The 16,592-nt window shown below is 40.5% G+C and overlaps 1 pseudogene; it reads right to left on the bottom strand.

Moving 5' to 3' along the window:
* Positions 1-10,217: 10,217 nt before the first annotated feature.
* Positions 10,218-16,150, bottom strand: LOC121765039 (annotated as a pseudogene).
* Positions 16,151-16,592: the final 442 nt, after the last annotated feature.

Raw genomic sequence — 16,592 nt, 5'->3', positions numbered from 1 at the left:
GATTTACTCCGTCTTGCAATTTCTTTCACAATGTTTACTTATTCTCCAGTTTCCTCGGGCGTGTGATTGCCTCCTTCTTTTCCTGGACCTGACGAATTTCTTCTATACACCTGGCTTAAGACATGTGTTAGACCCAACAAATTCACGAATTTATCCCCTAGACCTATGCATGAAATTAGCCTTATCAGCGTGCGATAGCGAGATCAACTTGATCAAGTGGCAATGAAATTTGCTAACTGATCCATCCGGTTCAGTTATCTCTTCCATATAACTTGAATCCAAGAGAGAAAAAGCCGCGATCGTTAGGCCCGCCAAAATGGCGCCATTGCCGGGGAAGCATGGTGTTATTTTATGTTTGTGTGTAGCGCATAGGTGTATATAATTTTGTTTCCTTCTTTTCTCATTTGTTTTTTTTCTTCTGTTGATGAGAAGGTACCAACGCGGTGGACACTGGAATCATCCCTTTTTATACAGAGAAACTAACGCGCGTTGGAGAGTTCAGGAAGCCGGCGTAGTTACCACTCATTACAGAGCCGCGCTAGCAGCAGCAGTAGCCGCTGATCAACTGACCAGCGAAGAAGAAGGAGAGCAGAACGTGCAACCTAAACCACCACCACTTGAACAAGCAGAAGCAGAGATGGCCCTCGTCGCCGACGACTCAGGAATTGGCTCTCTGCACGCTCATGACGAGAAGGAGCCCACACACGCCATCACCGTTACTCCTGGGATGTGGACTATCGCGATCAAGTCAGGAGTACTGGCCGTTTTGTCCCATTTTTACGGCCTTTCAAAAGAATGTCCGTACGCCTTCCTGGAGGAGTTTTGCCGATACTGTGATATCCAGCCTGTACCGACTGGATCTACGTCTGAGGACTATAGGCTGAAGGCCATCCCCTTCGTCTTGAAGGGTGATGCTGGAGTATGGCTGTCGAGATTGCCAGAAGGGTCCATCAAAACATGGGCAGAGTTCTGAATGATATTCCTCGATCGCTTCTTTCCAACGTAAAAAACGAGTGCCCCCAAGCGGGAGATTATAGAAGCCAGACAGGAGTACGATGAGCCCTCGGCCAGTATTGGGATAGATTCCAAGGGCTGCTTCAAGCATGCCCCAACCACAAGCTGGGGGAGCGGGAGATCTATTCGATCTTCTATGGTGGACTGACAGTCGATAGCAAGAATGATCTAAACCTCACAGCCCAAGGGGATTTCTCAAAGACCCCATTCAGCCAAGCCAAAAACATCCTGGAAAGGCTTATCGAGGCTAAACGCTACTACGAGACGTCCCGTGGCCAGTACAGAAGGGGTGCGGTGCATGCAGCCGAGGCACGCAATGACGAAAAGCTGGAGGCTTGATTTGAGCAGATGGAGAAGAAGTTGCTTGAGGAAGTGGAGAAAGCCAGACTGCCTCCACCAGCTGCACCGAAAGAGGCACAGTATGCGACGCCACCGCCTTCGCTAGAAGAACATCACTACTACTATTGCGAATTCCCTCCTGAGGTAGAGCCGCTGCCCCAAGTAAATGCCGTTGGCCACTGGAATGCAAATGACAACTAGATCCAGGGAAAGCAAAGAGACGCCCCATGGAGAAATCACCCAAACTTTTTATGGACTGACCAGAATCAAAGCCAGCTACCACAACCCTCGACACAACAAATGCAACCTTCTAAAGGGCAGCCCAACTGGCTTGCTCGGATCCAGGATAGACCAAACACTGGTGGGAACATAATGCAGGGAAGTCAGGTAGGTTGGTCAAATGGACCCTAAGGAAACTGGTCCAATGGAGGACAGCCCAACTGGTCAAGCCAACAACAGGACGGAAATTGGGGGTACCAACACCAAGGCCCTCAGTCAAGCAGCCAGGGAAGACAGCCAAATAATCAAGTGGTAAATTGTGTCCCACCGTACCAAAGAGGAAACTAGTATTTCTAAGGGAACCAACAAAATCATTTTTTCCAGAACCAGCCAGAACAGTATGGACCTTCCGTCTACTATCAATAAGGCAATGGAGGAGATCGTTTTAATCAGAGGTATAACAAACAGCAAAATGAAGGTCCAGGAGATGTAATGATCCCACATCAGCCCCACGATGCAATGCGAGAAATACAAGAGGCCTAGAGAGAACAGAGGGCTGCACTAGAAATGCTTACAAAGCAGTTATCTCAGGTCGCCATATCACTGGGCGAGCTGTGGGGAAATGAAGGAAACCACCACCTGGGTGAGAGAATGTCAATGCAGTATCTCTAAAATCAGAAGAAGTTTATCGAAACCCATCTGCGAGTTCTCCGGCACCCGGCCCAATCATGAAGAAGGCCCTGAGTCCATCGCCTTTGATCAAGTCGCAAAAGAAGGAGAGTCTAGTGCCCTTGAACAAGTCACTGAGAAAGGGAGGATGGTTGAAGCAGAAAGTGTAGCCGTGGTGATCTAACCTAGTGATCTTCCACCAAAGAAGACTGACCCAGGAGTGTTCACACTCTCAATTTCCATCAGAGACGTTCAAATGGAGCACGCAATGTGCGACCTAGGGCTTCCATCAATATTATGCCGTATTCTATATACGAGAAGCTGGGAAAAACAAAGCTCATCAAAACCAGTATGATGATACAGCTAGCAGATGGGTCTTGCATTCACCCATAGGGAATTCTGGAAGATGAAATCGTCAAGGTCAACAAATTCAAGTACCCCGCTGACTTCTTTGTCATAAAGATGACAGAGCCAGGAGCAGAGGAGTCTACCGGAGTCCTTTTGGGAAGGCCTTTCCTATCTACAGCCAGCACAGTCATAGACGTCCGCCATGGGACGATGAAGTTGGGTTTTAATGGAGAACAATTTACATTTGCCATTGATAAAGCTGTGAGAAAGCCACAGGATAGTGAGAGCATACAATCGGTAGATACTATCAGACCTTGGGAGCAAGGGTATCTAGGAAAGGAACTCTTCAAAAAACGGACCACTGACTCCATTGAAGACGAACAGCCAAAGAAGGAAGCAGCTGAATGGTTCGATGCAACGATGACTGGGGAAATGGATGATCAAGCCATCGAAAGGGCAATTATGGATTTCTGTAAGATGCCACGACCAACTGAGCTAAAAGAGATCACTCTGTTGGGCAAGGATCGAAAAACCACCTGACCAAGCCCCCACATTGAGAAGAATGCTTCAGGAGAGTCCCTCGCCTACAAGGCAACTATCGCCTTTACCTGCAACGCCAGTTACCTTAAAGAACCTTTCCAACCAGACGCATCAGAAGCCAGTCAAACCAAATCTGCAAGGACAGGAAGGACAATTGATGGAAGAACTAAGGCTGGGTCAAGAGGTGGTCAAGTGGAAAACAGCAGACTTGATAGAGATTGACCCAGATCCGTGCATGCATTTCGCCATATTAAAAAAAGGAGTGACACCCCACCTTGATCGACAACGCAGACTCAACCCCACTTTGAAAAAGGAAGAGCTCATAGTGGGGCATAAAGAGCTACTCTTCCAGTGTCAACTCAAACCGATACCCAGGAAGAGGAATTCAAAATGAGAAGACCCCTCGTACCATCATGACAATGCACGCACAGGAGGCAAACATACTCCCGGGAGACCCCCCAATTCGTTCTCCTTCGTGGTCAAGAGTCATCGGGTTGAGCCCTATAGGGACAAGACCGAGGCGGGCACAGTGGAAGAAATTCCACTGATCCTGCCTAATCTTATCCAGTGAGCAGGTAAAAGGAGTGATCGGGTACTCATGGGTAGTCTGCTTGATTAAAGCGACAAATTCTTGATCTATTAAACTGATCAAGTGACATCCTAGGGGAACTTGGTAAAATCCTTTGTAGTTAGTGTAAATAGTTATTCTTTGTTAGTTTTTAATTCTTAGAAATTAAAAGTCGGAAGTGGAGGAAAGAAACTGATCAAGTGGAATTATATGAGTTAACCAGTGGCCACAGTGATTTAAGTGATCAGGGCAAGTAATGATAGGATGCATGCAGTCAAAGGAGAGGTGGCAGACGGCGCCAACTGTCGCAATGAAAGGACGCCCTAGAGAGAAGGAGGAAGCGTATCAGAGAAGCTAAGCCAGCTGGCACTCTGAAAAGGCACACCTGTACGTAAAGAGTCACAGATATCTGAAGAGTCGCAGAGATCCCAACAGTTGTAATATCAGTATAATAGGCAGGATTCAGGACCGTATTTCACTTTCACCCAAGGCGACCACAGTGCATTCCATTTACTCTCCCATATTGCTCCAAGTTCCGAACCCTTTGCCCAAAAATCATCATCTTCTCCACTACCTGTAAGAATGTTGATCGAACAAATTCCAACTTCATCCTCATCCTCAGATGTCGGCGCCGAGAGTGGCGACCAGGAAACCTCGTTCCAGACCCAAGTCGAAAACCCTAGCCCATCCTTTCAACCTCCACCACAAACCAGCGCCGCCGCTCCACCTCCCGCGGTGGATGAAGAGACACTACGGCGTCTCGATAAAATCCTCCGGAGTATACCCTCCGAGATGGAGAATGCGGCCGCTTACGCCGCACTCGAAGTTAGACTCGTGATTTCCCGGTCTAAAGAGTCTGCTTCGTCTTCTAAAACAAAAATCCTTTCTAGCTCTCCTATATCACCTTCAACATCTACCGTCCAACCTTCACCTCCGTCCCACATCCAGCCGATGCATACTAGGAGGACACCTCTGATGAAGAAAGATGGGGGGAGGATTATGGGCAACTGTTTGCTATTCCGTCACCAGCAAACGGTGGCACCCCCACTTCGATCCATGAGCCGCATTTGACTGGGGGCGGCGAAATCAATGACGAGGAAGTAGAGGACTTACGCCTATTGTTCGACTATAGAGAAGCTGAGAAGGAGCCACCACGCCGGCAGACGCGCCGTATGACAACAGACCGGCTCCTGGAGAAGGTTGGAACTGTGAAAACCCGAAGGGAGGAGGAAACGGTGGTGCATAAACCCCGCACAGTACGACAGCTGGTTGATGAAGAAGAGCCGGAGGAGCCAGAAAGCCCAGAGGCCGTTGAGGAGGACAACCGTCAGAGGAGAGATAGAAAGAGGAAGGGGAATGAAAGTGTTCTTCCTCCTCTAAAGAGAAGCCGTCCCGCCAACAAAGGGGTTGTCATTACAGATGTTTCTGAACCCGCCTCCCCACTGCTGAGAGAGAGATGAGGGCAGTGACACGGAGGAACAGGAGTTACGCTGGACCCGAACATCCAGGAGGCAGCAAGGAAGGCCTGTAACATCTCCGTTCCCCATCTACTCCCCTCAGCATGTGGCCTTAACCCCAACTATGCTCAAACAAATGTTGGAATTTGACGATCCCAAATGGCAGGAGAAGGCTCACTAAAGGGTAACCTCTCAGAAGAGGTTGAAAGCGGGGAAGATGCTACACCAGCCGTCCCTGGAGAAGATTAAGATGAAAGAGAGGTTTGTCGCCTACATTGCCGGCATCAGATTTGAATGGTTACTAGAAGTCGATGAGACCCCCGTGCCGGAGGACCTGGCTAAAGAGTTTTTCACATTCTTTCGATTCACCGGAAGCACAGACCTGAACGACAGAAGTGTCTCCTTTAGGGTCTTTGGCCAGGACCAACTGATGAGCCTCAATGAATTCTCCATCCGGATGGGCCTCTACACAGAAAGCGTGGTGGCTAATGGAGTTTGGGTTGGGAGTGATATCGGTTTCCCTCAGCGGAAACCCGAGTTTGATCAGCAGGCCACCTGGAAGGCCATATGCAATGGGTGTGCCCCCTACCTTTACATCTTCTGAATCCAGAGGTCATCACATAGCTGATCCTTTCCTCCGCCTAGCCCAGATCTACCTAGCCTGTAATCTCCTCGGACAAGCTAATACATTATCAATCATTACCGTGTCCGAACTCTACTTTATGTGGAGTATGAGAGAGCAGAGGAAGGTCCATCTGGGATTCTGGTTGGCCTACTCCATAAATCAAATTGCTACCCGCGTTGCCCGCCATCTTAACGTCTGCCACCTCCTCGGAGCCTATTTGAGGAGAAACTGGATTATGGAGTGTGCCGGATGTCCCATCCTTGCCCCCAGTCCTGAAATGTTTGACCTTGTTTTCTTTGTTAGAACTCAGGTACTGAAGAAGACGCAATGAGGGGGTTTTCAATTTTATGCAGCCGGTCGGCGGGAGCAACAGAGGAGCCAACCCAGAAGGAGAACGAGGACGGAGGAGACCTCAGCAACCCTTACCGAAGAAGAAAAGGAGGATACACATCAGGCGACCACTCCGAGGACGGAGCTAAAGGAGGCTGCAAGTGCTGATAACGCATGTAAGCTCCGAATGGAGCAGACGTTGATGCAACTGGTGGAGAGTTCAAATACTCAACTGGTCCTGCTGGCCAGGTTGTTGGGCACCACCCACGACCAGACCCTTTCCAGCCAACCGCCACCTCCCTCTACAAGCTCTCCTCCGTCTCGGCGCACATCATCCTCCCGGCCACCCTCAGCATCTCCCGGTCAACCTCCAAGGAAGCTTTAAGTACAACCCCTCCGATCTCTACTCATTTCAAGTTTCAAAACAATTTTATTTTTATTTATTTTTGGTATGTATAACTGATTTTCTGCTCCACCTCACACTTAGCCCTATGTTGGGTCAAAGTGTGAGAAGTTATACATGTTCGTTTTGCTATGTTTTGCCTATGTGTTTTGTTTGTTGTTTTTCTGTTTTGATAGGCATGTTTGATTGTCGGCACTGCTTCACACTTAGCCCAGTCTCTGGTCTAAGTGTGGGAAGTTTTCCTTGGTTTCTGTTATGCCGTTGCCTAACCCTTTTTTCACTGCATACAGTCCCTTAAGGACGAGTTCATATGCAGCGGGAGGGGGAGGGTTAGTTCCAGAAAATAAAAGTCATACATGTCAAAAATTTTAAAAATACAAAATATTAGTTAGTAATAAATAGGCAATATGCATGAAATCGGATAAGTGGAAGATTTGATTACTTTGGGAAGAGTTAGAGAAATGAATCAGTATGTTTACATGTAGAAACTTGATTGCAAAAACTTGATCAGTTTGAACGACGCAAGTATGATGGAAATGCTTAATTTTTAAAAAACTTACTGTGAAGCCTCTCCATATGTGAGTTATAAGCCAAAGTAGAACACTTTCTACTATTGTTACAAAGGAGAAATTTTACGAGAGGCTGAATTTTTGATATCTAGATGAAAATTGCACAAGTAGTAAGGACTAAAGGCATTAAGACTTAACCCTTTGAGCCTTTTCTTCTTTCGATCCACGAATCCGCCTCGTCAAGAAAGGCACCCCCTAGTTAGCTAAGTTGAGCCCATACACTATTACCCATTCTTTGATAACCGAGACGCACATCCATATACCTTTTTATAAATACGTGAGGAAAAGGGTCAGAGAGATGAGTCATTTCAAAGTAAGGGATAGTACGATAGAAAGTAAAAATAAAAGGGTAGCCGGGTTGAGCGAGTTAGTCAATCAGGTTGATCAAGTCAGATATCAAGTAAAAAAAAAATTATTGTTATCGAGAAATGTTTGAGAAAAAGAGGGCAGGAAAAGTTGTAACCTGGCCCGATAAGTCGGAAGTTAGAAACATAAGCTGCTGGCAAATGGATTGACCTCGACCTCGGGTATGATTGTTGAAAATTTATTCGATCTAATGCATCTATGTGAATATGAGTTTTTTTCGAGTCTTGTTTTCTTTTTTTGTTTTCTTTTAATTTCTTGAAATGAGTAAACCATGCCAGAAATTTGCCTTATTTTTTTTCTTTTCTTTTTCTTTATACTTGGAGACAAGTATGTTTTAATTGCGAGCAGTTTGATAAGGCTCATTTCATGCATCGGTTTAGGGATAAAATGTACGTTACTTGATCGGTTTATCGCGTAAAGCAAGTGTTAAATGTGCAGGAATGCCGCTTGACCAAGGCAACAAAGCCAAACTTATTCCATGGGTGTTGACGATTTGGAGTGAAGCCCGATTCTTGCAATGGCAAAATTCATACCGGAATCGGAGGTCACGTCCACCGCCACTCTCGTCGGTCTCTCTGCTGTAGTTCGAACGGTCCATGATTGGCGAGTTGGGGTTACTTGAAGAAGATGAATAGAGAAAAAGAATTAAAATTCGTTTTATAAATGACAAGCAATTTATTTTATTAAAAATCATTTTGAAACAAATTTGAATTTATTTGAAAAAGAATAAAAATTTGAATTTTTATAACTCTTAATCTGGTCAAAATCGATTTAAAATGCGTTGACCGTTACATTTTAACTGTTCCGTCCATTTCGGACTAGATGTGATCCGTTTTAAATGTGAGGGACCGAATAATTCAAAAGATAATGTTTTGGACCGAAATCAAAAAATCGCAATATGTTACGGACCAAAATGGGACTTTAGTCAAATATCAACTAAGCTTATGTAAACATTTTAATGTGACCGCATTGACATTTTTAATACACTGCATTGGCAAGTTAGCATAGTTAACAATTTAAGAAAGTTAGCGACGAATCACATCTTACTGTTTTAATTAGGTTTGTAACGTATATTAGTGTATGTGTGTGTACATATATGGAGTATATTAGAGATTGGTTGTTAGGGGTACGTTATATTGCTAACTCACCCTTAAATTACTAACTACAACTAAATGATAGCATTAGATCTTCTAATCAATACCCAAGATCATTCAACCACGAGTATCAAATCAGTAAAAAAAATGTTAATTAGGATTTAATGTCATTTAAAAAAAAGTTGTAACTAACTTTTAAAAAATATCTCAAATTTTAAATTCATATAACTATCTCAATTTAATTATTTTTTCACACAACATATATCAAATTAAAGACAATTTTATAAAGATTATAACGAGATCTCAGTTGCATATGTTCCGATGTCAAAATTTGAAAAAAAATTGTGAGTTTTGAAAATTTTCGAAAAACATATTAATATTAACGTAACTGTCATAATATGACAAAACAATGTGTGTACAATGTCAATATTAAATTGTATTGACATACTCAAAGCGTTGTGTTGATATTTTTAATATACATTTGATCCAAAATTCTAAATTTAGTAGTAGTTATTCCTATCTTTTTTATATTAAAAAATAAAAAATAAAATTACACATGATAATTTATAGACTATTAGATCTCTAAAATTCTATGATTTTAAATTAGTTGTAATTAGAAGCTCGCTGTCCCCTACCACAGATGACCGCCGCCGCCCCAGCTGATCTCCATCACGATCCATCTAGAAGCTCGCTGCCTGTTGTCGGTGCTATCCCGCCTCCACCAGCCACAATATCTCTGTCGTGCGACTCCAATTTCGGGTATGACTCGATGGAATTAATTGTCGTTGATAATGATAAAGAGGAAAAAAATGTTATTCATTCTAGTGTTGATGTTAGTGGACCAATTTATGGTAGTAAAGATGGCATAGATGATCCATGTAATGTTGTTTTTACTTGCCGAGAACCTATACATGTGGTAGAGCATAACATGTTGGATATTACAATGTTGAGCAACAAGATTGATTCTTTTTTGTTGAAAGAGGACGAAGATGGTTCCATTGAGGATATGAAGAAGGTAATTGCCTATGTATATGTGGTTTGCCATGTTGGTGATGTTACAAGTATTAATCATCGATCAACTTTCCTCGATGCCGATGCCCGGTTGATTCCTCTGCAAAATGACACTCTATGCTTGAGCATTCATGGACGCATTAATGCAGGGAGACGCTCAACTATTCGGTGTATGTTTGACCCAGGAGGATTCCTCGACACTCATCGTTGCTTCATGGTGCCCACCTTGAGGACAAGGTGGATTTCAACCGTGGGGGAGTTGATACGATTATTATTATTATTATTATTATTATTATTATTATTATTTAGTTAGTTAATTATGGATTTACATATCTTTTTCATATCTTTTATCTTACTCATTAAGTTAGTATCCACTATTATAAATAGTGGACATTGTTAGTCATTTTGATCAATTCGAGAAATATCAAATCAATTTATCTTTTATCGTTCTTTTATCTTTTCGTACTTTATTTTTCCGCAAGTTCATCTCGTCAAACCCTAATTGACCGAGAACCCTAGGCTGCTCGACGGGAGGATCCCGCGAACGAACCTAACCCTTCTCAGGCGACTTCGCGCTGCCGGAACCGATACGAGTACCCTCGTAACAAGCTGGCTAAGACCAAACAATGCCCCAATCCTATAAATAACTCACAGCAATATAAAGATCAACAGTCTTGAGAAAAAGCATAAGTAAACCAAGTAATCCCATTTGCAAAACCAACAACAATAAGCCAAAACGGCATGAACTCCGCACTCTTTCTCTTGATAACATTACACTGCACAAACAAATCATATTTCACTATTATCAACTTGACTAATTAATATTTTGAAAAGAAAACGAAAAAATATGAGGGTGTAATTATTTACCAGTTGGAAAAAGGAGAAAAGCATACATAATAACCCAAAAAAATATTGTAAAGGATTCCGACAAACATAGACCTGTTCTCATGTGTATGGAAGGCAAAGAATAGTGAAGATAGCGATCACACCCAATACAACAAGCTCAACAAAAATGCACATGAATATAATCCACTTATTCAAATTAAACAATTAGTAGTAATTAATAAGACATGTTTTAGGTCAAATGATAAAATAATTAAATGGACCCGGTACTTGTTTTTGGAGATGAAGAAAATTGTTAAAACTCTTAAATCTCGTCCCACATCGACTTGATGATGATTCTAACTTCTTTATATAAGTGTGAATAACCCTCCCCCTTATGAGGCCTTTTAAGGGGTGAGCGGCCTATTTCTAATATGGTATCAGAGCGGGCCCTGAGTGACCCATTTCTAATAAAAATAGAGATGCAAATAATCTCCAAAAATAGTCCGAATGAAAATATTGTGATGACGAAAGTACTATCTGGATGAACATAGGTAAACTGTAGAATATCCAAAGCATGCAATTCATCATGGCTGCTAAGTATATGATGCACTTTTTATTAGCACTAAATAAACCTGTAAGTATACAAAGTATATATAATATACCTAAAGGTCAGTACCGGATATCGAACACAGGGAAAACAATCACAGATTGGCTACCTCCTACTAAGCTTCTTTCTCTATTTGGAAAACTGGGTGAATTTTGGATTTTGAAAACTAAAAATAGTTTGAAAGCAATAAAACAAATAATTGCAAATAATTAAAGAGGTAAAATACGAGAGATAAGAGAATTCCAGGGATGTGCGATCAAAGTTATGGTTATACAAATTCCAACTACAATATCCTATCACAGTTTATACTTCGATAGAACGAGTCACATATGTTTTGCCCATGCGGTGCAAGCGTAGATTACTAACACTAGGGTTGTCAATCCTAGATCCGTAACTCCTAAAAGATTCTAAGACCCTTGAAAAGTCCTCACTCTCAATTAACAGTGTCGTTTTAAGGGAAACTAATTGTAGTGTCTACTAAGTGGATCTAGCTCGCCAACCTCCTTTCACGATTATGTAGCAAGTTATATTAAATCATCACCGAATGTGTCACTCAAACGTGAATTATTATGGAACAACTTAGGGAAGAAACGAAGTAAAAACAAAACGGATATTAAATAGAAAAACGGAATTGTATAACCAAAATCGTTATTAACACATCCCTATAATTCTATGAATTTAGTTACACATAATTGAATAACCTAAAAACATAGAATGAAGGGAAAACAAAGTGAACATAAGAACTAAAGCAATAAAACCCAAATGTTGAATCCTTGTAGCCTTGATATTCTCTTGATTCCTTCTTCAAGCTCTTGCACAATGAAGAACTCTCTTAATTTTATGGTCTAGAATTATAAGGCAAAAAGAAGATGATTTGTTGAAGAGGTTTGAGGGGGTATATATAGGTTTGAAAAAGGTTTAATCATGGTAAAAGGTGTCCTCCAAGTAATAGGAAATATTGAATTTTCGTGCCCCATAGGTTAAGTAAAAGATTTGATTTCACGAGGTAATGTCTTCTTTCATTCTTTAAATTTCCGCCTTAATTATGCATTTGACAACTTTACGCGATCTTCGTAAAATGACCATAACTTTCTCCACAGAACTTCGATTGAGATGATCTTAGTACCAACGCGAAGCTCTTTCGAAGACAAAGAGAATGACATGTAGAACGCCCTGATCGGACTTCAGAATAGTTGGAAAAATGAGTTTGAACACAGGCTGTCGTGCACCGCATTTTCCCAGCGGGCGGCTGCACCTTGGCCAGCGGTCGCTGTATGTTGATCCGTAGCCTCTGCCTCTCGAACAGAGGCCGCTACGCACTCCCCAGCGGTCGCTGGGCGTGTTCTTCATTTCAGCACATCTTTCTCCGGAGCAGACCGCTACTGGCTCAGCGGTCGTTGGGCCCCAGCGGTCGATGGATGTGTTGTAGCGGATCGCTGGGCGTCTCGAAAACTCCAGATTTCCAACTTCGACTTTTTGCTGTCTTTTAGGCTCAAATATGCATATTTCTCACAAAACACGTCAAAATACCAAAATAGAGAAAATATGTAAAATATGGACATGAATTGTGATTTTGACATTAAAAACGGACCAAATAAAGGCCTTAAAACAGTGCAAAAGCCGAGCGTATCAGTATGGATATGGTGAGAATTCTTCTATGCTCTTGTTATTGCGTATTCTCAAAAATATTGCCCTGCAATTTTCAAGATGAGAGTGAGCGAGCGAGAGAGAGATGGAGATAGCGAGAAAGAGATAGAATTACACCAGGGAGACGAAAAGTAAGCCGGAAAGGATGTTGCCTAAAAATAAATTTGAGGAATTAATATTCTACGATAATTAACTAGTATAGCATTTTTAAGAAAGTGAAATTAGCTAAGGGAGTGTTTGGTTCATATGTTTGCATATCTTAAGAAATGGTGTTGAGCAAGAAATGATAAACTTTTTCTTAAGTTACAAAAATTGCATCTCTGGTTTGGTTTCATATTTATCATTTCTTGAGATTTGGTATATGTTGTTTGGTATCAATGATATTACAAAGTGAGATAGTGAAAAGACATTTTTACCCATGAAATTTTTTGTATTTACAATAATATCCTCCAATGACCTAATACATCCTAATTAGAAAGTTTCACCCTATTTTGCCACCCAAGCCGCCACATCTTGTAAATTCATCCACTGAAACCCTTTATCAAAGCAAAGCACTGCATTTTTCCGAAAGAGGTAAGCTCGATATGGATTTATACTCGCAAATACTAAATAATGTTTTCGTATTGGTGTAGAAATTCGAACCGACTTCGTTTTCCCAAATGGCATGATGTGTAAACGTGTTTGATTTCTCTTTCTCTTCTTGTGCCGGCCCAACTGTTTGAGTATCAGGTGTATGATACATAGTCGAACAATAAGATAACTCCGTATAATCTCCTTCATCATTTGCACCATATTTTTGTCCTTTTTAGAAGTTCGATCCATCTTACAACAAGATAATAGAAGATACGCAGCGTCAGTTTAGACGGAATGGTACATATTCATACCACCATACTCAAACAGAATTGTTCAAACTATTTAGTTATGATAATTGGGGAAGAAAAGAGAGTCCATAAATCTACTCCACAACAAAATTAGGATACAAATTTGAATCAATCTTAAAACTGGACTAATAATTCAAGATTTCAATAACCTAGTTTTCCTTTATTCACGAACAAAATTATGAAAATTTCTATCAATATAATTTGTTTAACATTGAATCCATCTTCATCATATTGCCCACATAAACTATGAAACAACAAAAATTGGACAAAGAACAGAGTGTAAATTCATGTAACTAGGGTTCACCAAAATTTCACAAAAATTTCAATTACTGATAAATAGATGCATTCTGCAGATATACAAGATGAAACCAACAAAAATTAGAAACATAAACATCCATATTAACATATCTAATTAATTGATGCAACCAGTGGCGGATCCAGGAATTTATATTCGGGAGTGCGAGTCATATGATAAATCATTATATAACATACCAAAAATAAAAACTAATACTAAAAGCAATATATTTTGAAATATACAAATTTTAGAGTCATACATTTCAAAATACAAAAATAACTACATTATATCTAATTTATTTTTCGACGAGTCTTCATTTTTTCAAAACGATTCACTATATCATCATCGGATACTTGTAGAAACACATCTTACTCAATGAAAGTGAACAAACAATCGTTCAAGGTTATCACCCATTCTATTTCTCAACTTATTCTTCACAAACGTCATTCCAGAAAACACTCTCTCTACACTTGCAGTGGCAACCAGAAGAATCAAAATCAACTTGATAAGCAAAACCACACGCGAATAAACCACATCTCTTTTTGTTTCAACAAACTTCACCAAAAGAGAACTAATATCTCGCAAATTCTGAAAGTCAATATCACTTCTCATATCTCCAATGAATATACCAAGTTGGCACTCAAGGTCCATCAAATCAATATTTGAAAAATCGAAAGGATAAAAAGTGGCAAGTTTGAGTACATTTTCCTTGTCAAAAGAAGAGAAGCCATCTTTAGGATTGAAGCAAGCCATACATCTGAGCAGCTCCATATTAACTTCATCGAATCGATTATCAAGTTCTTGAAGTAATAAGTCAATCACTTTGATAAACACATCAACACGAAAATGATGAAGATATGAAACTTGTTGAACAAAACGTTTTGATCTTCCATGAGGGCTATAGTGAGCTTTCATATCTGGAACAACAATGCCATGTTTATTGCAAATTGAGATTACCTTGTTCAAGTGAATCTCCCATCCATCCTCCCTCATTTTCTGTAGTTGATCTTCGGTTAAAGTGACAAGCCTCATAGCATTAATGATGTCTTGATCTCTTCTTTGCAAAGCAAGACACAAATTTTTAAAATTATAACTAGACATAAAAAACAACTTATCATAGAAGTCAGAAGATCAAATTTTTAAAATTGAAACACAATAATTTAGAACCCAAAACAACAATTAAACTATTTAAAATTAAATACTTGTGCATTTAATACTCTATAATCCCTAAAATAATACATAATTGAGAATTTCTCATCCACAAATAATTGGAAGCACGACTGTTTTCAATTCACCCCAATTCCAAGACAATAAGAGAGAGTCATAAAGTGTAAAACATTATTCTATTTTACACAAGCTACCAAAATCCCTAAATTATTTAATGAACTAAACTTTTACACCTAAATTCCTAATCACTCACCTTTTCAACAAATTCCTATTGGAGAGCGGTAGTCGGCGGCGGAAGAAGGCAAGAAGCAGAAGCAGTCGGCGGTTTTCAATTGGGGATGACAATAGGTTTGTTATTTTTATTGTGTTCTGTAAAAAATGCTTTGAATTAAAATTGAGTTTTACCACTTTTTGATTTATTAAATGTATTTTATTTCTTTTCCAGTATTTATTGGAGGAATAGCCAAATATGGGTTAGGGAGACATTAGTTTTTGGCCGCTTAGTTTTTGGAGTAACCAAATAGGGGGACATTATACATATATTATTAATATAAACTCAGAATTTGTATTTAAATATATAATACTACTAAAACAAAAATTTTTTTTTCGGGGTACACTCGTACCCCTTTGTCCCTACTCCCTCCGCCACTGGATGCCACTAGTGTAAATCTAAGATTGACAAAATGCAATTGGTCGAAATTGAGAGAGCGCAATCAAAAACGCGAGAAGAGATGTTGAGAAACACTTACTTCAGCGACGCAGCGTGAGTCTTCGCCACCATTAACCTCGGGGGTTAATGGTTTTACGAGCTCTGTAGTGGGAGAGAGGGAGAGGGGGAGAGAGAGATGGAGACGCAGAAGGAGAGCAGCTCGTAGTTGTTTTGGGAAATTTCCACTCAAGAATTCCATTACTCAAGTAGTCAGAAACGTAAAATGAGAGAAGATGGGAAGGTTGGGTAACTCAAGAAATGGGCATTTTTCGCCAGGCCTTGGACAAAAACTTGGGCCATATAGAAACGAAAACTACCGAACCAAACATAAGATAGGTACATAAATGGCTCAGTTAAGAAGACTACAGACCAACCACACACTCCCTAAAGAAATTAAATTGGGTTGTTTGAGATTTGAGGCACAAACCAACAATGCCCACAATGAAACGTCCAAGATCTGACTCCATGCATTTTTGAAGTTAAAGGAATTGATATTTCTCGTTGAAAGAGAGTTGATAAATGTACGTGAAGTACAAGTTTGAGTGTGAGTATGTGTGAGAGTATATATAGGTTTGTATTAATATGACAACCTTTCTTAAAATTACAAGGTGACAATAACGTAACACACAATAGTATAAACACTACAATTCAATATTATAAACGCTACACTGCAATATATATTATAATGCCACACTGCAATATTATGAACGCTACAATGGAAAATATCTATACTAGTACAATATTATGAAGGGTACAATGCAAAATGTCTATACTGCAAAACTAAACAGTCTATACTGAAATACGTCCATATTGCAGTGCAGCTTTTATATTATTGCAGTGTAGAGTTTATAATATTACATGCAATGCTGTTGTCCTGTTGTCACTTCAATAGTGGTGTCACCCTAACGC

The sequence above is a fragment of the Salvia splendens genome, chromosome 1 (assembly GCF_004379255.2).
Source record: "Salvia splendens isolate huo1 chromosome 1, SspV2, whole genome shotgun sequence".
Classification (NCBI taxonomy): domain Eukaryota; kingdom Viridiplantae; phylum Streptophyta; class Magnoliopsida; order Lamiales; family Lamiaceae; genus Salvia; species Salvia splendens.
The sequence above is the reverse complement of the archived record's forward strand: the minus strand, read 5'-3'. Positions and strand labels throughout refer to the sequence as shown.